The 26,399-nt window shown below is 38.9% G+C and overlaps 1 protein-coding gene and 2 pseudogenes across 13 annotated transcripts in view; 2 read left to right on the top strand and 1 right to left on the bottom strand.

The window, feature by feature from the left end:
* Rnls (renalase, FAD-dependent amine oxidase) overlaps positions 1 to 26,399 on the bottom strand; it is a 273,500-nt gene that overhangs the window by 149,488 nt on the left and 97,613 nt on the right.
* On the top strand, positions 12,025 to 12,106 carry LOC120100496 (U4 spliceosomal RNA; annotated as a pseudogene).
* On the top strand, positions 24,573 to 25,863 carry Rps4x-ps1 (ribosomal protein S4, X-linked, pseudogene 1; annotated as a pseudogene). Its single transcript, NR_131253.1, is given in 1 exon segment — positions 24,573 to 25,863. The product of NR_131253.1 is annotated as a ribosomal protein S4, X-linked, pseudogene 1 (transcript).

Genomic DNA, 26,399 nt, shown 5'->3' on the forward strand with positions numbered 1-26,399 from the left:
TTTATTCATCCTCAACTTTAAGTCAGTGTAGGGCTTGTCAAGAATACATAGTTTTTATATCTGTTATCCTGGGTTCTTGAAAGGTATTTGTAGGGTGTGTGTGTGTGTGTGTGTGTGTGTGTGTGTGTGTGCGCGCACATTATTCTTTGAGAACTTAAATCTGTGAAGACTTGGAGTCACAAAGTAACTAACTTTTACAGAGTAAATATTACTTTGATCTCTCTCCCAAAATTTATATTTACCATTCTCTCAAACGATTTTGAGCATGTGAAACAATACAAAATTACTTTAAACTAGATGTCTGGAGAGTAGCTTCACTCAGGCGGCCGACAGACTGTATGGTCTTGGACATGTAAATAACTTCCATATATCTATCATTTCATGGGAAAAATAGCAGATTTCCATATTGGCCATAAGCTCTTGCCTGCAGAGTCTGTGAATGCCAGTGCTTTAAGACGAGAAGTGCTCAGAGACAACATATCAGAGCAGACTGCCATTCAGTAACATCAGCCAGGGAAGGAAGTGACAAGACGAGATCATTTTTCACCCTCATTTTCGCAGGGGATTGCCTGTTATCATTTTAGCTCTCTCCATGTACAAAGACAGCCTTAAGACAGGAGTTAGCAAAAATAAATGATTCCAAGTTAATGTTTTGTTATCCTTAAAGCAGCATCACATGGCTTTCTAGCCACAGGGGTCAGAAAATCCTGTGGCAATAGTACATGTACCTACAGGAGCAATTTCTACTTCATAAAGAAGCAAACGATCTTAGACGATTACAGAAATCTTTATGTCCTTATCAGTACCCTGGAGACAAGTGATAACGATCACATATTCTGCTAAAACTGTCAGCAATAAGATGTGAGGAAAACGCAAACCAGAACTTCTAACAAATTATGAGGTTCTAAAATGAAGCAGAAATTGCTGGGGCAATGGCTTATACACATAACACAGCTGCCTCTTCATGATCCCCAAACCATAAAACACAAATATTAAAGACCTAAAAGAGAAATACACACTATGAGCAAATGGTCCCCAAGGAATAGCGTGACTATGACTTCAAATGCTGTGATGTGAGATCAGTCACATGGAAAAGGAAGGCGTCGGTGGGGTAGGGCGTATGCTCATCATATACAGAGAGCATGGTGTCCAAGGCAGTTCCAGTGCGAACGACTGACTGTCACTGTGGCTTGAGCCAGCAGTTCCGTTTCTGAATCTGTAAAATGCAATAGCAGCATCAGGGCCTCCGTGTTAGAGGAAGCGCCGTTAAGTGAAACACTTCACATAGTGCTTGGAGATTGGTCTCAGAGGAAGTGATAGCTGCCATTACTACTCCTACTTGCACTATTAGTTAAGGGGACTTACTTCACTCAATCCAAATCATTTTTCAAATCACTTAACCGTAACTAGAATGCATTAAGGGATAGTGGTAAATGGATCCAAAAGTTGCTATTTATGCAAAGATAACTGTATTTCTATGCTGTTGGTGTGTTTATTCATTATTTGTTTATACGATAACTAATTATTGAGTGTAGTGCTAGAGTATTGTTATAACACAGTTGTCCCAACAATTATATACATGGTCTCTGAACCAAAGGGCTAAGAGTCAGACTTCTTTTTTTTTGTTTTTTTCCGGAGCTGAGGAACGAACCCAGGGCCTTGCGCTTGCTAGGCAAGCGCTCTACCACTGAGCTAAATCCCCAACCCCTAATCTTTTCTTCTAAGCCATGACTTCTCATATAATAGAATCTCTTGGGGGACATCCCTTTGGGGCATTTGACAACTAGGTCTGAGTCCCAACTCGGATTTAATCATCAATGTCCGAAGATTTTACAACTTTTCTACAGAATTTAACGGTGGGCTGAGATCAGAGCTGGGGTTCTATGCTATTTTACTGAAGTGGGGACTGTGGGCATGCAGCAACAGGCATAGTCTAGAAGGATTTTAGGATAGAAATGCGGGCCCCACCTAAAACCTGTCAAACCAGAATCTGTACTTAACAAGGTCTTCAGAGGCTCCGCCCCCATGTTAAAATCTGGAAAGCTTTGCCCATTGCCACAGCCATTCCACAGTCTCTGGACAGTGTTAGAGGCACCAAGGAGCCCACCAGAGGCGTGCTGTACCTTACAACCCATGCAGTAAAAGCTGAGAATTTCTCTTGCATCTGATTAAGAGCTGGAAAAGAGACATCTTGGTGGCACTGATATAGCTGCCGCCTTTGGAGCTGCTTTTGCTCCAGATCCAGGGCAGACTCAGAGATGGGACGTGAGCGTGTTGACTGGAGGGGTGGTAGGTAGAAAACAGAGACAACGCTGAACTGAGTCATAACTCATTAATGTTTACACACCAATTACTAAACATGTTTGGAAATCATCTTACTCTACGCACACTACAGGGTATAGTATTTCCTCTTTTGGGCCTTTGGTGACTCTTGAGAAAAAAAAATCTAAATCTACTATATGATATCTAAAGAGGTGGAGGTTAAATGCTTCTGAGTTTACCTGGAACTCACCAGCCTCTGTCTACTGCAGTCAGCACTAGGTCTTGCATGCACCATGACCACCCTTCCCTGTAGATTTGTCTTGTCAGTTCCTATGCATGCAGGCTTCAACTCGTTACATCCACACGAAAACCTCTCTTGACCACCTCACAGACAACATACAACATATGATGGCTTTATTGTTGTTTTATTATTTCTCTGCCTTTAAATTTTGTAATTCCCGAGAACCTGGGCTTTGTCTTATATAGTGTTGTGTCGGTATTCACTCACATATTCTACCAGGATACACTGACCGTAGATTATATATGATTATATATGACTAGTTTACGATGGTGATCTTAGGTATGATAATAGTATGTAGCCAAGAGACCACTTGGAATGCTCTGAACTGGAGAATCACACAGACCATCTCTAGCTTTAGATAGTTCACGCTTCTAGTGTGAAGAACAGACACACACTCATCCAACAACGGATGTCCAGAGCAGCTCTGAAGCAGTTAGCGGAACCAAATGCAAAAGGCATTGAGGAACCAAAAATCAGTGCGTTAAAAATTTGAGTTGGTTCAGCATTATGGAAAGCCATGGCTAACGATCATTTCAGCGTGATACTTCATTTCTGTGTACTCTAACATAATGTAGATGGTGTCATACAGAAAAACCGAGGGAAGAACATTCTATTTGGAAGATATGGATAGGCAAAGGTCGTTAAAGTAACTGGAACATGTGGGATATAAAGAGGCTACTGGGGCTGTTCAGCCACTAGCTATATCCTAGTACAGAGGGACAGAAATGATCTCAGAAATTAGGTGACCACCCAGCTAAGAAAAGTATACTGCCAAATATTTTTTAACTTGGATACCTTCCTAAAAAATTATATGTTTATGCATCAGGGGCTTCTAAAGTACACATATTTTTGAATTAATAAAACTTTGGGGAATTCATTTTAATAAAAATAGTTGTAAGCATATTATTAGTTGTTAAGTGAATGATAACCAAGCTATAATCAATCCATAGACCCAGAGAAGTTAGGTATTGAGGACAGGACAAGGCAGGGGTGACGGGGACAGGAATCTTCTTGAGAGGGGAAAATGCCAGATTTTATGAATGGACTGTGGTGTGGAGGGGATCAGATGGGGAGGGGGAGGATAGATGGGGTTGAGGAAGGGAATGAGGACGAGAGACAGCTAGAATTGAGGGGCACTTGAGAAGTGGTATGGAAACCTAGTGTAGTGGAAACTTAAATATATAAATGCTATTCTAATGAAATCTCTAAATAATGAGGTAGACAGAGTCCCAACTAGCCATTTCTTGTCACCAAATGAAGCTTCCAGTACTAGGACTGGGTTAAATTTAACTAGGTTATTGGCCAAAGGGTCCCATGAAAATCTCCAACCAACAGAAGTTGTTGTCAAGACAATAATCCATAAACTGACAGCAAGTCCCCATTGCCGAAGACAAGAGCCACACAAGTCACTGAGCATGGAGAGGGTGAGCTGGTGCTTATCTACGAGCTTCACTTCAATGTTCTAGTGTCTTTGGTATTGGAAGTTACTCTGTAGGCTACCAAATCACCTGCAAAACCTTTGTTCTACAGGCTGTCTCATTTGCAAAATATGCTAGGGCAATAGCGGTACAAAAATTTGTGGGAGTAACCAAGCAATGTCTGATTTGACTTAAGGCATACTCTATAAGATGGAACCCATATCTAATACTTCTTGAGTGACCAAGTACCAGAGACTAGATACCCCAGGAACTTAGGGTAAAACCAGGTACTAGTGGTCTTCGATAAAATTAACAGTAAAATCTGACGCACATGGAAACAAATACAGAGACCCACACTCAGGCATTATGCACAGGGTGGACCTTGGAACGCAGAGCTTTAAGTGGAACGTCTCCATCAAATCTCTCACATTAGAGTTCGGGGAACTCTGTGGAAGATGAGGTAGAAGTAATGTCAGAGCCAGAGGGGATGGAGGACGCAAAGGGAACGAGGGTCTCTAAATCAACAAAGCAAAGTTCATATAAACTCACGGAGCCCGAGGCAGCAATCACAGGGCTGACATGGGTCATCCCCAGATCCTCTGTGCATATAGTAAAGCTTTCAACTTAGTATTTCATGGGACTCCTGACTGTGAGAATGAATGTGTCTCGGTTTCTTGTGATTTTTCTTGAGCTCTTTCTCTTCTGTTGGTTTGCCTTGTCCAACCTCAATGCTATAGCTTATATTAGACTGATCTTATATCTTATATTAGATTGATTATCTCTTAGAAGCCTAGTCTTTTCTAATGAGGGAGAATAAAGAAGGGGATTCAGATGGGAGATGAAATGGGGAAGAACTAGGAGGAATAAAGGGAAGGAAAACTGTAATCTTATACACTGTATGAGAAAAGAATCTATTTTTAACAAAAGGCAAAAGATCAATTAAAATAATCCTATAGATGCATAGAGACTTGTCTTTAGAGATGTTTGTGGCTACCAAAATTATCCATATTTCTGACTAAGATTTTTACTTTCAAGATTTTTACTACCTGATAAAGGAGAATGTTGACTAGGTTTGCAATAACTCAACACGACAAAACTGACCTTGGATTGGTAAATAGTACCTATACTAGAAGGATTTAAAAAATGACAAAAACCTGTGGCTTTCTGCTCCCTTGAGGATGATTCACTTGTAACTGTATATAACTGTGGCAAGGACCTTAAAGTTGCCCACAAAGAACTGCTGAAAGCACCATTACCTTTTTTAGGGAAAGAGGTCTAATTCAAAGCAACCAACATGTGTGCAATGTAACTCACTTGTACATGAGTTTCTATAGACAATACACGGGATTCCATGGTCTACAGATAGAAATGAGAGGGTTACAGGAAATGCATGAGCACGGATGTCTTCCTGGAAGGCTTGAGCATTTACACCCTCCAGTGTAGCATTATACAGAATGGTCCTGTATATAAAAACAGTTGCTACCATTGGTCTCTAAGAGAGGAAGCAATATCCTTGTGGGCTTCTTAGGGACAGGCTGTTGGAGTCAGAGTTAAGTATAGTTATGTATTTAATTATATAGTTAAACAACTTTAATTTGAATGGTAGAAAGTGTTTTATTGGAAGTCTTTAATCTACATATCTCCACTACAATAAGGAGAACAGGGGTAACTCAGTGTTAATCAAATTTATTTAAATTCTGGATACCCCCTTCCCAACTTTCCCTCCCTTTCCTTTCTTTGAGAAAACTTACCGCATCTCTGCTTATAGAATTGTTCTTAGAATACAGCAGAGATTTGCTACTCTAAGGAATAATGTCATTGCTTTCCTCTGTGCATTTTTCCATTTTCTAATTTTTCTGTAAGTGAGATTATGTACAATATGCACTGAACTAGATCCATGCATATAGTCTTACATATATTTAAAACACCATTTCTGTGAAACTGATCTGTAACAGAACCCAAGCACTCTTACCTATCACAAATGTATTTAGAATTTCCTCTCACAAATGTAATAGAATTATATATATATATATATATATATATACACACACACATATATATAAATATATGTAAACATACATTATTATTGCCTTAAACTGTTTGAAACTTCTCTCCTCATTTACCTGTGCATACATATAGTATTTATTTTTAATTTCAGATCTATTATTTTCTGTTTTATATTTCTTTCATGACCAAACAAATTCACCATTTCATCATTGCTTAATGTACTAGGAGGAAAAGGTACTTACTAGTTCCATAAATTAATAAATATCCCTATAGTGTATTTCCTTGTGTGTATACATATGTGCTAAAAATTTTACCACACTATAAAATGGTTTTAGGACTTAACTTTAACTTTTAAACTTAATAGGTCATGCATATTTTCCATGACAGCATACATATTTCTATCATTCTTTATGCACTATTGTCTGGTGCTAAGTATATGGATGGAGCCCTGCAAATTATTACCATGTGCCTTAGTGTTTGTCTAAGGGAACGAACCTAGCTACATAGAAAGTCTGCTGAACACGTAAGGGTAATATGTAAATAAAGTAATTAGTACAGAGTTGCATAGAATGTATTGAGTAATGGTGATTTTATTATTAAGGGATCATTATATTACAACTGTCATTAGTAGCTAATTAGCCACTAATTAGATTATTAGCTAATTAGATTATTTTCATTTTTTCTTCAATAAGACAGAAATACACTCACTACACCCGTCTATGAAATATTACAGTATGAACTAAAAAAGAAAAAGAGCAATAGTACCGAAAGCTATGCTCATTTTAAATTTTGCTAACACAGACAACCTTTTTTTTGTGTAAAACCTTTCCAGCAGGCAGTCTTACCAGAAGGGGGCTCTGCTTGCCGGCTCCCTTCTGAGAAAGCTACATAGCAGCCTCTTGAGGACTGGACACCAGGCTCTCTCTTATGTGTAGGGGATCCACCCAAGACATCTCATGGTCAAAGGGCTAAAGTGTACTGTTTTGTTTCCTATACACACATATTTAATAAAGTCTAATTAGGCACAAGAGATTGATAACTTTGAACAAAATAGAACGATATAACAGTACCCTATAATAAACCTTATGTTAATGTTTCTTTCTTCAACCCTACCACTATATCATGTATACCTTTCTTGTGATAGTATAAGATAATACAATGCCTACACAATAAGAAGCAGAAGGCAAATGGCATAACCATTGTGACACAGTGCCAGGCTTCTACTGACCTTCTGATATGATTTATTTTAGAATGAGGATCATCAATGTGTGATGACACCAGTTGACCATGGATAATTGAAACCATGGTAAGCGATGGCTACTGCTGTGTGTACTGTGAAGCTTACCTGAGGCTCAGGGCCCAAGGTTGCTTTGGGGAATCAGTTGTTATGGGTGAGCAGAGCTTACAGGACTGATCTCATCTATTCAGACGCCAGCCTTTGCTTTATTACCCCAATCTCAAAGCCTCCAAATTTCTTTGTGTGCGTGCGTGTGTGTGCGTGTGTGTGTGTGTGTGTGCGTGCGCGCACGCGCACATGCAGGACAGTACACACAGAGGACATTTTGGGGTAGTTTGTGCTCTCTTTCTACTGTGTGAGTCTCAGGGGTCAGACTAAGGTCATCTTACTGACCCCAACCTGGCTGTTACCACAGATCATTGTCATGATTTTCTCATAGTAGGATAGTATGGCCTGAGGCTACAGGCATACAAAAATCCTAATCAGGAAGAAGATTTCAAGAGTTCAGAGGTTATCTCTCAGAAGCTGACCAAGGGCTAGTCTTGAAGACAGGGCTTCTTTGAAATTTGCAAACTTTGGAATAACTCAAGCCTGCTGAGTTAACCCTTCCTTGCCCAAGGGAGAGTGAAATTGCAGGAGAAAAGTCAAGGGTATAGGAATGCATAAAGCATAATTATGAACAAGAATAGTACATTTGCTGAGAAGACAAAAGAGGACAATTAGGCAGACAAATGGACAAAAGCCATCACAAAAAGTGTTACATGAATAAAAGCATAGGTTTAAGAATGATGACTCTGGTACCTATTTTAAAGACGAATTGAAGAGGCCTCTGTACAGAAGCAGTGTGATAACAAGCCAGGAGACAGGTTGTCTTGGAACAGTATGATGACCATGAAAATGAAGCCCTGTCCATGGTAAGACTTCAAAATAGATGCTGAAAATAGATGAAGGGAGGAGCAGATGAAAAACCTTTCCAATGGTAAGCCTGTGTTTTATAAACTAAAGCCTCTGTGGACAGAAATAGACATCTCAGATCAGGTTTCACACATACCCATATATTCGACAACTATTTATTAAGGAGATTGAGTACCAAAATAACTTGAAAGTATGGTCCATGAGCCCCACGTACTCCACTACATGCTGATGCTGAAAAAGCTCCCCCTGTCACTTACAGTGCTAGCATGTAATAGAGGGTTTGGAAATCTTCATTTTAAATAAGATCCCAAGGTACTATAAATGTTTAAGTTTGTGATTTCTGGTCTCTCTCTGATCCATAAAATTATCCACACAGGATTTTAATATATCTCAAGTTATAAAAGTAGGAAGGAAAAACTAATATAAAGAAACACCTTTTCTCCTGTAGGCAGCATGGGTGGCAGTTTCTCTGACATGTGTTTTTTTCATGTGCTCTAGGCTGCAGCCACTGTGCATTTTCCTAGGGAACAAAACAATGGGACTAGGTCTTAACGTCAGGGAAGGATGACTGCACTTTGCAGTCTCAGATGATAGACCACCGACAACCATGTAACGCATAACCATTCTTCCCAAGAGAAATGATGCCTTTGTCAGGCCAATTTAATGGATGCTGCCCAAAAGCATGGCATACACTTTGGAACAACCACGTTCAGGAGGTGCCTTTATATATAGGATGTTGGTCACCTTGTTTAAATTTGGGGAACCTTTAGGCCATAAAATGTTTGTGATGGAGTTTTATAAAATGAGGTTTTAGAAGAAGCAAACTGTAGTCAACACACAGACTCGCCACAGATGTGTATTAACTAAATTGCCAAGTGAAAATGTCCTCTCTCTCATCATGGTCTTCATTCAGCCCCCACCCCCTTTTATTTCCTTTCCTAAGTGAGTCCTTTTCACTCCTGGTTAATGGTTGAGAAGACTGCATGTTCCAGAATATGCTGCCTTCTTTGTTTAATATAATTTTAATGGTTTCTTTCATTAAGTTTTAGCATTCCTCTGAAAATCTGGCAAACGCTCAGATACATGCTAGCTCCATTAAACATATTAAAAGAACATTCAATCAGGAAATTAGTTAACTGTTCTCTAAATAAATTATGTTTCAGATGCTGCATGTAAAATATGATAATTCTATGAGCAAATCGAATTACACATACTATTTTAATGTTCTGTCGGATGGAGCTGATCCAGTGAAGTAAGCCCAGGCTTTGCAGTTAGATGGAGCTCAGCTTGATGGATGGCTCCTGATTCAGGGAAGTTCTTTAGCCTTTCAGAATCCATTATTAGATTCCCATCCATTATCATTGTTTCTAAATGGGGCATTATTGGCATTTGAGGCAGGGTAATTTTTTGTTGTGTGTGGCAGTTCTCAGAATTGCAAGACAGTTTTTACTGCTACATCGCTCCTGTTTCTCACTACTAAATACTAATAAATCCCGCTTCCAGTATTCCCACAAAATGCCCCTGCAGATTTTAAATGTCTCGCAGAAGGCGGTGACACTGCTAGTTAACAAAAGCACTGAATGGATTACAACAATAGTACTTCCAGCAAGGAAGGCCAATTAGAACATTCTGGCAGATTCGAGTAAACAGAGAGGTAGTTAAGAGAATGTGTTGAGGTCAGGCAGACCTGGGCTCCACCCAGCCCTATAAATGGTCTCTCTTTGTAGTAAATTGCTCCATCTGAGCCTTTAGTGTCTCATGTATAAAATCTTGATAGGAGTAAGACTGGCTCAGAGAATTGTTCTAGGATTCTATGAAGTTCTGAGTGCCAAGTACTAAGCACCAATCCCGAGGCAGACCGGCTTTCAGTCAAACAGGCACTGTTGCTGACATCATTATCATCAAAGCCAGATGTCTGGGACTAAGGAAGTCAGATGCCCCATCCAACAACTTCGGAAAAAATATGAAAACAGGAAAGGCAAAAACAAAAAGCAAATAGAGTAGAGTAGTCGGCTATTGTTACACTGAAATAGTGGACTACTCTATATGTCCTAAAGGCTGAGGGAGGACAGACAATGGGAAACTGAGGCGAATAAGTGAGGACACAGAAAGGGTGGATCTGTATGATTTGTAAGAAAGGCTTGGACATACAGGAGTGGAAAACTGTCACTGGCCTTCTGCTGCAGCTTCTGCATGGCTTGTGTGCACTGTGTGCCCAATCTCAGTGTTTTTTTTTTTTTTTTTATCTGCTGTCACTTTATAAGTACCCTACTCTGAAACCGTGTCCTATGCCCACTGAAGCCAGTTCAGTGTTCTCCACCTAAGGGAAAGCTAACTGTAAGTAAGTCCATTGGCTAACACAAAGCAGGATTAGCCTTCGAAATTAAGCAGTCTTGATTGATTAATCAAGGTTTCAGGGGCCTGGCATCTCAGCACACATCTAGGGCCACTTTTCCTTTTACTTACACATCTTTTTAGTGATTAAAAAAACCCAATCAGTTCTTTCATCCCTTCTGCTTCCTCTGAGGGACACTAAAAATAGTTCACCAGTTCAGACGCACTGCAGTTGTGAATCCCACCTTTCTCTGTCAAGAATTTCACTACTCTGGCTCTCAAGATATCCATCATATGAATGTTAGAAATTCTCTTTTTTTAATGATGATCAAGGAGTCATAGAAAGGCCATGGATCCTCAGGTAAGACTTTCCCCCTTACTGTGCACTACTCAATTGTTTTCATTATCCCTAAAATAATAAAGAACCATGAAATTGAAATCATGGCAGCAGTTGTTACAGTAGTAACATTGTAAGTCATGTTTAATCACTGGCAATTAAAGGAAAAATTAAGGTTAAAAATGATAGCACAGCTGGGTATGGAGGTTCATGCTAATAATAATCACGGGGAAGAGTGATGTGGCAGAATCATAAATTTAATGTCAGTTTTGACTGTGAATTAAAGACCCATGCGGGACATATAAGACAATCCATCCATCCATCCATCCATCCATCCATCCATCCATCCAATAAATCAACAACCAAATGAATGTTTGGTGTTATACTAAAGCAGTAAGGAATGGCACTTTTTGGTAGATGTATCACAAATTTAGAGTTTTATAATGCTTCCCTCAATATACCTGTAAGTTCACAAGGCAGTCCTTAAAGAGTCCTCTGAATTTCTGATTTCTCTAAGAATAGAGTATGTTTGTTATAAAATACCTACTAATCTCCTGTAGAACTAGTATTCTTCTAAATTGGTGTAGGAAAGGACTAGAATTTACTCCATTTGCTTTAGATGTTTTAATTAAAAAATTCAAATCAAATACTGTCTAATTTTTACGGTGTACAAAAATCATATAGCTAATATAGGTAATATCAAATTACCTATAGGTAATATCAAATTACTAATCCAACAACTCATCCTTACTAGCTGACTCACACATCACAGCTGGCTGATAGGCATGGTCACGGGTGCTGAAGAGCAGCTCCCTAATGCACTGTGCACTCCCCTTAACCTAAGCGGAATGGGGAGCACTAGAAGGGAACAGTGAAGAACACAAATAAGGCCTTTCCCTTTCCCTAATCTGGGTACACGACCCACTGGGAAGCAGAATTCCTTGAGTAATGTTCATTAAGGATTGTGGGAGGGGCTGATGGGGAGTGGGGCACTGAGCAGGATGTAAAATGAATAAAAAAAATAAAATTAAGTTTAAAAAGCTACTTTCTAAATAAACAATGTTAGAATATTTCAAAGTAGAATGAGCATAGCGTATAAATCACCTCACTAAATTGTTTTAAAACAATTCTCTTCCTACTAACGTAGGTACTCAGTAATTATGAAGAGGTAGACAAAGTCTGTCACTTATCTAGTATTCAAAAACTAGATGATAGCTTTGCGCAGTGGCAGTATCGTAGCCAATGAGGTTTATCCGAGGTGCGATTATTGCTAATTGAAAAAAAAACTAGATGATGTTTTTGAAACACCAAAGCACCCCCTCCTTAGTCTCTCCTTCCTCTTCACGTCTCCTTCATTCTCCAATTGTATACATTGCCTATTTGTGTTTGGCAAACCGGCAACTCTCTACTCAGATTATAATTTATATGTTCCAAAGGGTTGAAAGCTCAGTCACACCCCCTGTGCTCCAGGGAGAAGTCTTAGTGGCTCAACTTTATCTCTAACATCATTATCCTAAGGAGGAAAAAGACTATTCTACTTTAAGAATGTCTCCTTATCAATTGGTAAATTGAACTCTATATTAGGAATATGACGAGCCAAGGGTCGAATGTATATTCTAGGGATCCTTTTGCTGCTCATAAGCAAATATTAAAAAAATCTTATCTTTGCCCAGGTGATTGCATTTATACCATTCATAGATTGAGTCAATTTATTTATCAATGGTGCATTATATTCTGCACAAATAGAGTCAGAATTATAAATAGTACTTGTGTGTGCTGACGCCTTTGAGTGGCACTGACAGCCAGCTCAGATTCATATTTCCATTTCAACTTACTCATAGGAAGACATTTACATTTTAATGTGTAATTTTTGACCTACATGAATGTTCTATTGAAAAATTAAAACTTCATTTTCTAGCCTAAAACCATAAGAAGCAATGGTCTTGTGGAGAACCTGTGGAGGGAAGGATAGAAGAGACATTTTTTTCTTTAATTTACCAAAATTTGAGCTTGCATGTTTGATTTTTATGAGGACAATCAATTTTTTCATCAATTTTGTCACAGTTATCTATTTTCTTATATCAACAATATGAAACACAACTAAAGAACATTAAAAAATCCCTGGAGGACAGAATTAGAAAGTTTACAGCTTTGTTCGCTTCCAGTTGCTCTCTCTGCTTTGCGTGTAACTGAAGACAATGTCTTAGCTTCTCCATGTAGCCACTGCTGTCATACCTTCCCAGCCATTACTGATATGCCGGCTAACAGACATTAGAAGCTCAGGAAATGGTAAGAATAACTGGAAAGGAGGAACGTCTTCACATGCTCACGGCCCCACATACATGCTTGGCTCTTCATATTCCGAATTCGGCAACAATTTTCATTCTGCTTTTGTGAGTAACCAGTAAAAAAGTGTGGGTGAAACACTAAACCCCAGTAACCTGCCTTGATCATGGTGTTATATTACTTCAGAACACTGAGTGATACAAAGACACAAACAAAAAGCCAGGGTGCGCTTCCTTGTGACCTTCTCTGAACGACTGGCCTCTCTCCATTGCCTGGCACAGGCATCTGTGCTTAGCACGCTCTTTGCTGGTGTCTCGTATGCTATTTGTTAGTACAGTGAGTAGCTTGCAGGAGGGCTTACTACTTTCCCACTGACTGAGAAAATTAACAAATACACTGTTCACACCAGCAAGCTGTGTTCATCCCTATACAGACCATTTATCATGAACTCCATTTTTAATTCTAGAAGATCTCTATCTGAACTACCGCAGGCAAAGGTCTTCTCCCGTTCTGCAGGTTGTCACTTCCCTCTGCCAACACTTCAGGAGTTTTTTAATTTCATGTAATCTCATTTCCCAATTTTTGGCTTACTATTTTTCATGACAATTTGCGTTTCGTTCTTGTTGATTGTTGCTGATTGTTCTTAATACTCCCTTCCAGAACAATCAATAACCTCATATCTCATATTAAAGGGAAACCCTTTACATTTTGTACTATGCAAGCAATTTTACTCTAGATTAATTTACATAAAAGCCTTTCAATTGATAACAAAATCAATCTGAGTATTTTACAGTCCACAGAACTTTACATACTGGTAGTAAAATGTGGATATTTTACAAAGTACTTAATTTTGAAAAGTAATGATTAATGGAATATAACTAGAAAACTATATTACAAAATGCATTTTATTTGCTTACTGCATCCACATTAACATCTATATAACTTAGAATACTGTTATGAACAATTGTGACCTGTCTTGTCATGACATAATGGCTTCAACATGATTATATTAAGTTTGTGACTAAATAAGCGTATTAAGCAAATTTCTATAAAAAGTTATAAATTAAGGGTGAGGGATAAATAAAAGCTCATATAGAAAAGTAAAGGTTTGTGCTAATCTCAATATCTAGCACATCGATTTGATAATGTAGCCAATTTCAAGAGTAAATCTTTGTTGTTATGATAAATTCTGCCCAGAAAAGATAGCCTTCTCTCTTGAGAGATGCAGTTCAAATGTATTCTCAATGTTCACTGAAAAAGCACATGAATAAATTTAGAAAGCATCATTTCATAACTAAATTATGTATTTGTTCTTTGCAACTATCGCCCATCCTCATCCATCTACAGCAACAGGGGCACAGAATGGGGACAAGAAAGATAAGTGAAATCACTATATATAGCATTGAATTTAGTTTTTCATAAAGGCCTTTAATAACAGAGCAATATAATCAAGTTCAGATCAGTTCCTCCTTCCACTTCTATGGAGCACAGAATGTGATCATGGGCAGTGCAAGTGCCAAAGACAGATAGAGAAATAGAGAAATAGATAGATAGATAGATAGATAGATAGATAGATAGATAGATAGACAGACAGACAGACAGATAGAGGTAGAGAGACAGAGACAGAGAGACACACAGAGAGAAAGATACTAGGACAGAAAGACAGACTGTTGGACTAAAGAGTCCATGAATAATTTATTTTCTAGCAATTGTGTTTTTAATTTGTCATCAAGGCCAATAGAACATACTTAAGGTTATACCTCTCCCAACCCCCGCTACCGCCGAGGTCAAATGGGTGAACAGAGATGGATAAAAAGAAAAGCATAGCAAAATGGAAAAAAATTTGGATTGGAAGGATCTATCTTCATATATTATATCTTTATTTTATTAACAATGCTTTGTAATTTAATTGTTTGAATCTCAAATTTTATTATAAATATCCCTAAATACATTATATTTGTTTCTGTAACAGAATTTCCCAATTTTTAAGAGATGTTTATGTATAACTGATCTAGATATTTTTCTACTAAGTTCCCATTTTTAACAGGTTTTCTTTCTTTGAGGATAACTTCACATGATGCATAGGCATACTATTAAATGAGGTTGCCTATTCCAAGTAAGACAAATGCTCCATGTTCTCTCTCATCTACAGTTCCTAGCACCAAATCTTAAGATATACAAAATACGTAAGTCTTAACAATGAAAGAACAGCTGGGGGGAATCACCATCCCTGACTCAAGCTCTACTACAGAGCAACAGTGATAAAAACTGCATGGTATTGGTACAGAGACAGACAGGTTAATCAATGGAATAGAATTGAAGATCCAGAAATAAAACCATACACTTATGATACTTGATTTTTGACAAAGAAGCCAAAAATATACAATGGAAAAAAACAAAGCGCCTTCAATAAATGTTGGTGATCTAACTGGCTGTCTGTATGTAGAAAAATGAAAATAGACCCATATTTGTCACCTTGCACAAAGTTCAAGTCCAAGTGTACCAAGGACCTCAACATAATACACCAAATACACTGAATCTAATAGAAAAGAAAGTGGGGAAGAGTCTTGAACTGGGAAATTTCCTAAACAGAACTCTAATGGCTAACGCTCTAAGATCAAGAATTGATAAATGGGAACTCATGAAACAGGAGAGTTTCTGTAAGGCAAAGGACATAGTCAATAAGACAAATCAGCAACCTACAGATTGGGAAAACATTTTCAATAACCCCACATCTGATAGAGGGCTAATATACAAAAGTTATAAAGAACTCAGTAAGCTAACCATCAAAAAAACCAAAGAACCCAATCAAAATATGGCTTTAGAACTAAACTGAGAATTCACAACAGAGGAATCTCAGATGGCTGAGAAGCACCTAAAGAAATGTTCAAAGTCCATAGTGATCAGAGAAATGCAAATCAAAACGACCCTGATTCCACCTTACACCAATCAGAATGGCTCAGATCAAAACATCAGGTAACAACACATGTTAGTGAGGATGTGGAGAAAGAGAAACACTTTCCTCCATTGCTGGTGGGACTGCAAACTGGTACAATTACTTTGGAAATCAATTTGGAGGTTCCTCAGAAAATTGCAAATAGATCTACCTGAAGGCCCAGCAAAACCACTCTTGGGAATATACCCAAAAGATGCCCCACCATGCCACAGGGGCACGTGTTGCATTATGTTTATAGTGGCTTTATTTGTGATAGCCAGAACAGCCCAGATGTTTCACGACAGAAGAATGGATACAGAAAATGTGCATTCACACAACTGAATACTATTCAGCTATTAAGAACAAGGACATCTTGAGTTTTATAGGCAAATGGATGGAACTAGAAAATATCATCCTGAGTGAGGTAACTCAGACCCAAAAGGACATGCATGGTATGTACTTACTAAATGGATATTAGCCAAGAAAAAAAAGTACAGAATACCCAAGATACAGTTAACAGAATTCAAAAAGGTCAACAAGCTGAAGGACCCAAATGAGGACACATCAGTCCCACTTGAGAGGGAGAAGAAAGTAACACCAGGGGGGAGGGAGAGAGGAACAGGGGACAGGGGAAGGAAAGGGGATGGGGCGGTTGAGGGGAACATGATCTAGTATTGGGTGGGGCAAAGTACGGAAGCCCTGAGGGGCAGCAGAAAGAATAAAAACAGGCAACCTTGGGAAGTAGGAGGTTGGGAGGACACTCTAGAATGTACCAGAGAACTGGGAAGTAAAAGATCATTAGGGATCAAAGAGGGGGCCCCTATATGAAATGCCCTACAGTGGGGAGAGAGAACTTGTAGAGCCCACCTCCAGCAGAAAGACAGGGCATCAAGTGAGGGATGAGGTTGCTATACCACAGTCAAAACTCTGACCCATAATTGTTCCTGTCTGAGAGGACTGCAGGGATAGAAATGGAAAAGAGCCTGAGAAAAAGAAGGTCCAGTGACAGGCCCAAAGTGGGATCCAGCTCAAGTGAAGGCCCCAAGGCCTGACACTATTATTGAGGCTATGGAGCACTCACAAAAAGGGACCTTTCATGACTGTCCTCTGAAAGATCCAACAAGCAGCTGAAAGAGTCAGATGCAGATATTTGCACCCAACCAATGAACAGAAGCTGCTGACCCCTGTGGTTGTATTAGGGAAAAGCTGGAAGAAGCTGAGGAGGAGGGCAAGCCTGTAGGAGGACCAGCAGTCTCAATTAACCTGAACTCCTGAGATCTCTCAGACACTGGATCACCAACCAGGCAGCATATACTAGCTGAATATGAGGCCCCCATATACAGCAGAGGACTCCCGGGTCTGGGTTCAGTCAGAGAAGATACACCTAACCCTCCAGAGACTAGAGGCTCCAGGGAGTTAGAGGTCTGGTGGAGTGGGTGGGGTGGGGACATCCTTGTGGAGTCTGGGGCTGGGGAGGAGGTATGGGATGCAGAGTAGTCAGAGGGTGAACAGGGAGCAGAATAAAATCTGGAGTATAAAAAAATAAATAAAACCCCAAATATATAGGTATTAATACCACCCATCATGAAACTTCTCTTTACGCAAATGAAGAACATCACAGAAAAACACACCTTAACACAATACAGAGGCCAGTGGATCTTCGGGAGCCCAGACCTAATGGATACATCTTCATCACAGCCCCTCCAGGGAATATTGTGGAAGAGGGGTTGGAAAGATTGTAAGTCAGAATACTAGGGCGTCTTCTGTGAAATGCAAACTCCTAGAAATGGCTGCCTAAAAATGACCAGAATTATGTTAATATCAGTAGACATGGTAACTTGGGAGGGGAAATTTCATGTGACCCCATCCCTAGATGAAGCTCTATAGGCAACTAACGATTGCAGGAAGAGGAAGAACTAGGCTCTCCCAGGATGAGCCCCTTACTTGTTATCTGACCCAAAGTGATCAGCACTGGAACCATATACGCAGATACAACAAAGATGGACCAGTAGGTTTTATTCACATTTTCAATATACACATATGTAATAATAATTATTAAAGACAAAGAGGCTATCAATTTGAGAGTGGGAAGTATGCGATGGATTGAAAGGAGTGTATCTATGAGGGATGCGAGAGGAAAAGAAGGGGAAATGCTGTAATTCTATTTTAAATTGAAAAACATAAAAATAAAAGTCCTTCAGTGTAATAAATAAATAAAACAAAATATAGACACAGTAATTTTAAAATAACTGTGTGCACAGATGTTGCTATCACAATTTTCTAAATACAAGTATTTTCTAAAAACAAATAATATGGTACTACATGAAATGTAGTTTGAAATAACCAAGCCATCTTCCAGTAAAATATTGTGAAGAAAATAACAAGTTCCTAAATTGGAAGTCTTCAAAATCAAAACCTTGCAGTGTTTAAAGGATTCGTAGGAAAGGAAAAGTCAAGCATAGACTGCAGGAAGGTTTGCAATACATGTAAGAGGAAGGACTTAGATCTTGAGAGTAGATACTTCACTAAAGAAAGTATGTGAATAGATGGTAAACAGGTGCACAGGGGATGACTTTCATCACTAGTAATTCGGGAAATTTAGACATAACCCACAATGAAATTCCCCTGTACGCCTATTGGAATGGTTGCATCACATGTCGCCATTTTTTTGGACATTTAAAGTGATAAATCTATTTGTACAATAACTTGACTTTTCTTCAAATTAGCAAGCATCTAACATATGATCTAGATTTTCAATCTAAAGTGTTTCCCGAAGGGAAAAGGAAATGCCTGTTCACACAAAGGTTTGCCAACAAATGGTCTCAAGACTTTGTTATAATCCCAAACTGAGTGCATCTTTTACCATGGATGGATGAATAATAGTGTTCAGAATCTTACACAGAGAATACTAGTGAGAAAGAGAGAAAGAGAAAGAGAAAAAGGGGGGGTTGTATAGGTGTAGTATGATGCATAAAATACTATGGATAGGTCTCTAATTATGATAAATAGGGCATAAAAGGATGTGTGTTATGATTCCATTTACATAAAATTCTAGACAATGCAAACCTGTCTACAGAGAGAAAGCATGGTGGTCAAGGGTTGAAGAGTTTAAAGATGAAAGGAAATACAGATCACAAAAAATTCTGAGGAAACTGGGATGTAGGAGGGCAACATATACACGTACGGTCTCAAATGGGTCTATAAGCATCTATATATCATATCTACAAACATCACAATGTAATAATTATACTACTAAAATATAAAGAATAATAATGAACTATTAAGGAGTGTGAAGAGAGGTTGAAGGTTAATAAAGCAAAAGTATAGGAAGCTAGATCTTCAATGATTTCTGACACAGCAAAGAGCTACACTACATTATTAGATCAAAGCACAAAGTAAAGTCATTTAACTTTAATTAAAACATTGGAAGAAGAAACTTGGGTCATAGTTCTGAAAGGCAAAGCTGCCATCATAAAAAATGAAATGTATGTTATCAATTTAAAAACATTCTTCACAGTCATTTTTAGACAGCAGGTATCTTTTAAACTACAATGTGCTTTTTTAGACACCACATGTGGATAATTATTTGTAATAACATAGACTGAACACAGTGAGCTTATCTCAAAATTCAAGAGTCTGAAGCCAGCTTGAAACCAAATGATTTGCCTTTTAAAAATGCCTTTGATGCATTTCAAGCTCTTCCCCACTTTCTCTTTTATTAGATTCAGTGTATCTGGTTCTATGTGGAGGTCTTTGATCCCCTTGGACTTGAGCTTTGTACAAGGAGATAAGAATGGGTCAATCTGCATTCTTGTCCATGACAACCACCATGTAGGCTAGCACCATTTGTTGAATATGCTGCCCTTTTCCCACTGGATGGTTTTAGTTTCTTTGTCAAAGACCAAGTGACCATAGATGTGTGGTTTCATTTCGGGGTCTTCAGTTCTATCCCACTGATCTACAATTCTGTTTCTGTACCAATACCATGCGGTTTTTTATCACTATTATTTTGTAGTATAGCTTGAGGTCAGGGATGGTGATTCCCTCAGAAGTTCTCTTATTGTTGAGAATAGTTTTCACTACCCTGGGTTTTTTGTTGTTCCAAATGAATTTGAGAATTGCTTTTTCCATGTCTTTGAGGAATTGTATTGGGACTTTGATGGGGATTGCACTGAATCTGTAGATTGCCTTTGGAAGGATGGCCATTTTTACTATGTTAATTCTGCCAATCCATGAGCCTGGGAGATCTCTCCATTTCTGAGATCCTTGATTTCTTTCTTCAGAGACTTGAAGTTCTTGTCATAAAGACCTTTCACTTGCTTGGTAAGAGTTACACTGTTATTTGTGACTATTGTGAATGGTATCATTTCCCTAATTTCTTCCTCAGCCTGTTTATCATTTGAGTAGAGGAAGGCTACTAATTTGAGTTAATTTTATATCCAGCCACTTTGCTGAAGTTGTTTATCAGCTGTAGGAGTTCTCTGGTAGAACTTTTGGGGTCACTTAAGTATATTATTATATCATCTGCAAATAGTGATATTTTGACCTCTTCCTTTCCAATTTGTATTCCTTTGACCTCCTTTTGTTGGCTAATTGCTTTGGATAGGTCTTTGAGTACTGTATTGAATAGATAGGGAGAGAGAAAGGGCAGCCTCATCTAGTCCCTGATTTTAGTGGGATTGCTTCAAGTTTCTCTCCATTTAGTCTGATGTTGGCTACTGGTTTGCTGTACATTGCTTTTACTATGCTTAGCTATATGCCTTGAATTCTTGATCTCTCAAACACTTTTTAACATAAAGGGGTGTTGAATTTTGTCAAATGCTTTTTCAGCATCTAATGAGATGTTCATGTGTTTTTTTTTTCTTTGAGTTTGTTTATATAGTGGATTACGTTGATGGATTTCCATATATTGAACCATCTCTTAGATGAAGCCTACTTGATCACGATGAATGATCATTTTGATGTGTTATCATATTTGGTTTGTGAGAATTTTAATGAGTATTTTTGAATCAATATACATAGGGGAAATTGGTCTGAAGTTCTCTTTCTTTATTGGGTCTTTGTGTGGTTTTAGTATCAGTGTAACTGTTGCTTCATAGAATGATTTAGGTAGTGTTCCTTCTGTTTATATTTTGTGGAATAGTTTGAAGATTATTGGTATTAGGTATTCTTTGAAGGTCTGGTAGAATTCTGTACTAAAACCATCTGGCCTTGGGATCTTTCTGGTTGGGGACTTTTAGTGACTCCTTCTATTTCTTTAGGAGTTATGGGGTTGTTTAGATGGCTATCTGATCCTGATTTAACTTTGGTACCTGATACATGTCTAGAAAAATTATTCATTTCATCCAGATTTTCTTATGCTCCAAAATCAACTATTGACAAATGGGACCTCATAAAATTGAAAAGCTTCTGCAAGACAAAAGTCACTATCGATGGGACAAAATGGCAACCCACAGATTGGGAAAAGATCTTTACCAACCCCATATCCTATAGAGGGCTATTATCCAAAATATACATAGAACTCAAGAAATTAGACTCCAGAGAACCAAATAACCCTATTAAAATATGGAGTACAAAGAATTCTCAACTGAGGAATCTCACATGGCTGAAAAGCACGTAAAACAAATGTTCAACATTCTTAGTCATCAGGGGAATGCAAATCAAAATGACCCTGAGATTCCACCTCACACCAGTCAGAATGGCTAAGATAAAAAACTTAGGTGATAGCAGATAGTGGTGAGGTTGTGGAGAGAGAGGACCACTCCTCCATTGCTGGTGGGATTGCAATCTGGTACAACCACTCTGGAAATCAGTCTGGCAGTTCCTCAGATAATTGGGCATAGTACTTCCTAAGGACCCACTATATTACTCTTGGGCTTATACCCAAAATATGCTCCAACGTACAACAAAGACACATGCTCTACTATGTTTATATCAGTCTTATTCATAAAAGCCAGAAGCTAGAAACAACCCAGATGTCCCTCAACAGAGGAATGGATACAAAAAATGCGGTATATTAAATAATAGAGTAATACTATTAAAAACAACGACTTCATGAATTTTGCTGGGAAATGGATGGAACTAGAAAATATCATCCTGAATGAGGTAACATCCAGTCACAAAAAACACACATGGTATGCACTCACTGATAAGTGGATATTAGGAACAAAGCTTGGAATACCCATGATATGAATTACAGATTATATGACTCTCAAGAAGGAAGACCAAAGTGCACATGCCTTGGTCCTACTTAGAAGGGGGAACAAAATAATCAAGGAAGGAAGAGGTGGGAGAACCTTGGGAAGAAGACACGGGGCTAGAGGAAACAATAGGGGGCAGGATCAGGTGTGGGAGGAGACAGGGAAAATGTACAGAGTGTCCCAAAATTGAACAGAGGTGTTTAGCAATGGTGATGGGGAACGGACGGAAAGTCCCAGATGTCAGAAAAATAAGAGGCTCCCAGGACCCAACGAGGATGACATTAGCTGAAATACCCAACAAAGGTGAGAGAGAACCTGTAGAGGCAATATCTAGAGGTCAGGCATGGCCCCCGGTTGAGGGATAGAGCCTCCCACTCTTCTCAAAATATTAATCTAGAATTTCTCCTGCCTAAAGGAAATACAGGGACAAAGAGTGGAGCAGAAACTGAAGGAAAGGCCATCCAAAGCCTGCCCAGCCTGGGGGATCCCACATGCAGCTACCAAACCCAGACACTACTGCTGATGCCAAGAAGTGCATGCTGACAGGAGTGTGATATGAATCTTCCTTGAGAGGCTCAGCCAGAGCCTTACCAATACAGATGCAGATGCTCGCAGCCAAACATTGGACTGAGCAAGGGGACCCCAATGGAGGAGTTAGGGCAAGGGCTGAATGAGCTGAAGGGATTTGCAACCCCATAGTAAGAACAACAATATCAACCAACCAGACCCTCCAGAGCTCCCAGGGTCTAAACCACCAACCGAAGAGTACACATGGAGAGCCCATGGCTCTAGCTGCATATGTAGCAGAAGATGGCCTTATCTGGGTAAAGCCTTGATGTCCCAGCAGAGGGGAATGCTAGGTTTGTAAGGCTGGAGTGAGTGGGTGGGTGGGGAAGTAACGTCATAGAAGCAGAGAACAGGGGGTATGATGGGGGCGGGTTTAGAGGGGAAACCAGGAAGAGGCATAACATTTGAAATATAAATAAAAAAAAAGAAATATAAATAAACAAAATGACCATTAAAAATTTTTAGAAATGCCTTATAATTTAAACAAAGAAAAAATGAGAATACAGAGAATTCAATTAGACTTTTCTATACTTTAGTTTCAGAGACAGTCCTTACCCTAGAAAAGTCATTAATTAAACGGCATCTTTGCCTTTATCATTACTGTCCTCATGAAATAAATGGTACGTGTCCTCTTATCCCCATTGCTTCTGAGAGAACTGCCTTTGTTCAGCAAAGGAAAGAAAACACTCGGCTCCCCAGCAGGTCACCTGTGTATTTCACACTCGGCTCTCCAGCACTCCGGCAGGTCACCTGTGTATTTCAGTAGGACTTTATCACCATGGTATCCAGGACCTCGGATCCCGGCAATGAATTGGGAGCATCAAGCCGCAGCTCTGTGAGAGGAGGCCAGGGTGAATATCACAGAATGGAGACTTTGATGCTGCTCCACTTGTGTAAACACAGGCAAGGCCAAAAACGGATGTAGAGCCTGTTTCCTAATGAAAACTTAATGGGTGAGCTTCATCAGTTTGGAATCACCATTTTTTTTTTATAAAACAGGTATTCCTTACAGAAAGGGTTACACCAGTCCTGACACAAAGATGCACATGTCAGCTATTCCCACCAGACAGGCCTGCTGCAACTATGATGCCCCGTCTACACGTGTGGTATAAGCTGCTTTCAGCCATCAGTTTGTACACCAGAGATTTACTGCATCAGAAGAAATATTCTTGGAAAGTTTATAGCATGCTATATGTTTATTAAAGATCTTTTATTTGAAATTAAATCTTTAGGTACATGATGATTCACTATTTGAGGAGAGCTTTGAAGGGGAAGTACTGTTGATAAATTATGAGGCTGTTGATTCTGTAGGAAGATACTGCTACTGATTGGACATACAGTACATAATCCAGTCTATTTTACATTTCTTCTGCTCACAATATTTAGGCACTTGGTATTTTCTGCTTTCTTTTTTCTTTGTTATTTTATTTATTTATTTATTTTTCAAATGTTATCCACCTTCCCAGTTTCCCCACCACAAGCCCCGTATCCCTTACTCCCTCCCCCTGCCTCTATGAGGGTGCTCCTCCTGCCATCCACCCACCCCTGCCTCAGCGGCCTAGCATTTCTGATCCTCTATCCTGGGTCAGCAAGACTCCCAGTGATGCCAGATAAGGCCATCGCCTGCTACATATATGCAGCTGGAGCCATGGGTATTCCTTGTGTACTCTTTGGTCGGTGGTTTAGTGCTTGGGAGCATTGGAGCACCTGGCATATTTAACTGCATTTTCAATTATATACTATGATTTTTATTTGTTAAAATGTATACATTTCCTCTTTCTGTTCCCAGCACAGCCATCGTTTGTGGTCCCAAGAGACATCTGAAGTGCGTATCCGCTCCAAAACATTTGATGTTGGATAATTTGACTGCCGCGTTTGCTCCTCGTCCATCCATTGGTCCACACGAGCTGAGGGAATGCCTGCCTCTGATCAGTTCCCTAAGGAACAGACTCAAGTATCCCCTGACTGGAGATGAGTAAAAAAGTTTTGCATGCAGAGATTCATTAAGATTGATGGGAAAGTCAGAACCGATATAACCTACCCTGCTGGGTTTATGGTTGTCATCAGAATTGACAAGACTGGAGAGAACTTCCATCTCATCTGTGACACAAAGGGTCGCTTTGCTGTTCATCAAACTACACCTGAGGAGGACACATACAAGTTGTGCAAAGTGAAAAGATCTTTGTGGGCACAAAAGGAATTCCACATCTGGTAACCCATGATGCTTGTACTTTTGATACCATAATCCCCTCATCAAGGTGAATGACACCATTCAGATTGATTTGGAAACAGGCAAAATAATTGACTTCATCAAGTTCGACACTGGGAACCTGTGTATGGTAGCTGGAGGTACTAACTTGGGGAGAAGTGGTAATCACCAATATAGAGATGCATCCCGGCTCTTTTGATGTGGTTTGTATGAAAGACACCAATGGCAGCAGCTTTACCACTCGGCTCTCCAACATTTTTATTATTGGCAAGGGTAACAAACCATGGGTCTCTCTTCCCCAAGGAAAAGGAATTCGCCTCACCATTGCTGAAGAGAGACAAGAGGCTAGCGGCCAAACAGAGCAGTGGGTGAAATGGTTTCTAGGAGACATGCTGGAGAAGTATTTGTACTCTAGCTACTACAAGCCTTTCTAGGCAACATGCTAGATTAAACAGCATGATGAAACATGTGTGTGTGTGTGTGTGTGTGTGTGTGTGTGTGTGTGCATTTCAGAAGTACATTGGATTTCTAAAGTGAGCATGCACATTTAATATAACAAAACTGTTGATAATGAGCAGGGTATTATATCTCACTAGCACATTTATATAGTATGTTATACTTTGTAGCATTAAGATTATAAACCTATTTACAGTGTGGAACATGCATCTGATATGTACTCTTCTGTTTATAGTAATAAAATATTTGTAGATGAGGGTATTATATTTTCATTATAGAAATATTTTTAAGTGCTGTTAATATGCTTTGTATAATGTCAAACTATAGCTGAAAAACTGATTTTAAAAGACAACATATTTCCTGTATAGAAAACAAAATTAAAATCACTATAAAACCAAATCATAGTCAGAGTGCACTTTTTTTTAGTAAGGCAAGAAGGGAAATTGAGAAATTGAGTAGTCTGGTTTTAAGTGAAGTACCGTATTTTTAAGAGTTACTAGTTTTCTATGCTGACCAACTAGAGATGAATACAGGCTAGCTAGTAGGATCAGCTGTAGTGGAAGCCTGTTTAGAATTACAGAAAAAGAATTTGAAAATTATTTTAAAATCCAACTTTTTCTACAGATTTTTCATGAGGTGACATAGTGAAAAATATATTACAGAAGTCTAGTTTCAATCAGCGTACCTAACAATTACCTAAATGACAAAAGATAAATTGTTATCAGCGAAAATGTATCAAAACATTTATTCTTTAGATACTAATGAAGCTAATTTGATATCTTTCTAGGTTAATTCTCTCATATATAATTTGTGATTTTATAAATAACAAGAAGGAAAGTATTGAAGGAACACACATAGCATGCAGTTAGTTCAATTATAGATGAACTTTCAGTCTCAGGCATTTCAACTGGAAGATTTTCTTTTCATTTCTGAAC

Source organism: Rattus norvegicus, chromosome 1 (genome assembly GCF_021556685.1).
Source record: "Rattus norvegicus strain SHRSP/BbbUtx chromosome 1, alternate assembly SHRSP_T2T, whole genome shotgun sequence".
NCBI classification, from domain to species: Eukaryota; Metazoa; Chordata; class Mammalia; order Rodentia; family Muridae; genus Rattus; species Rattus norvegicus.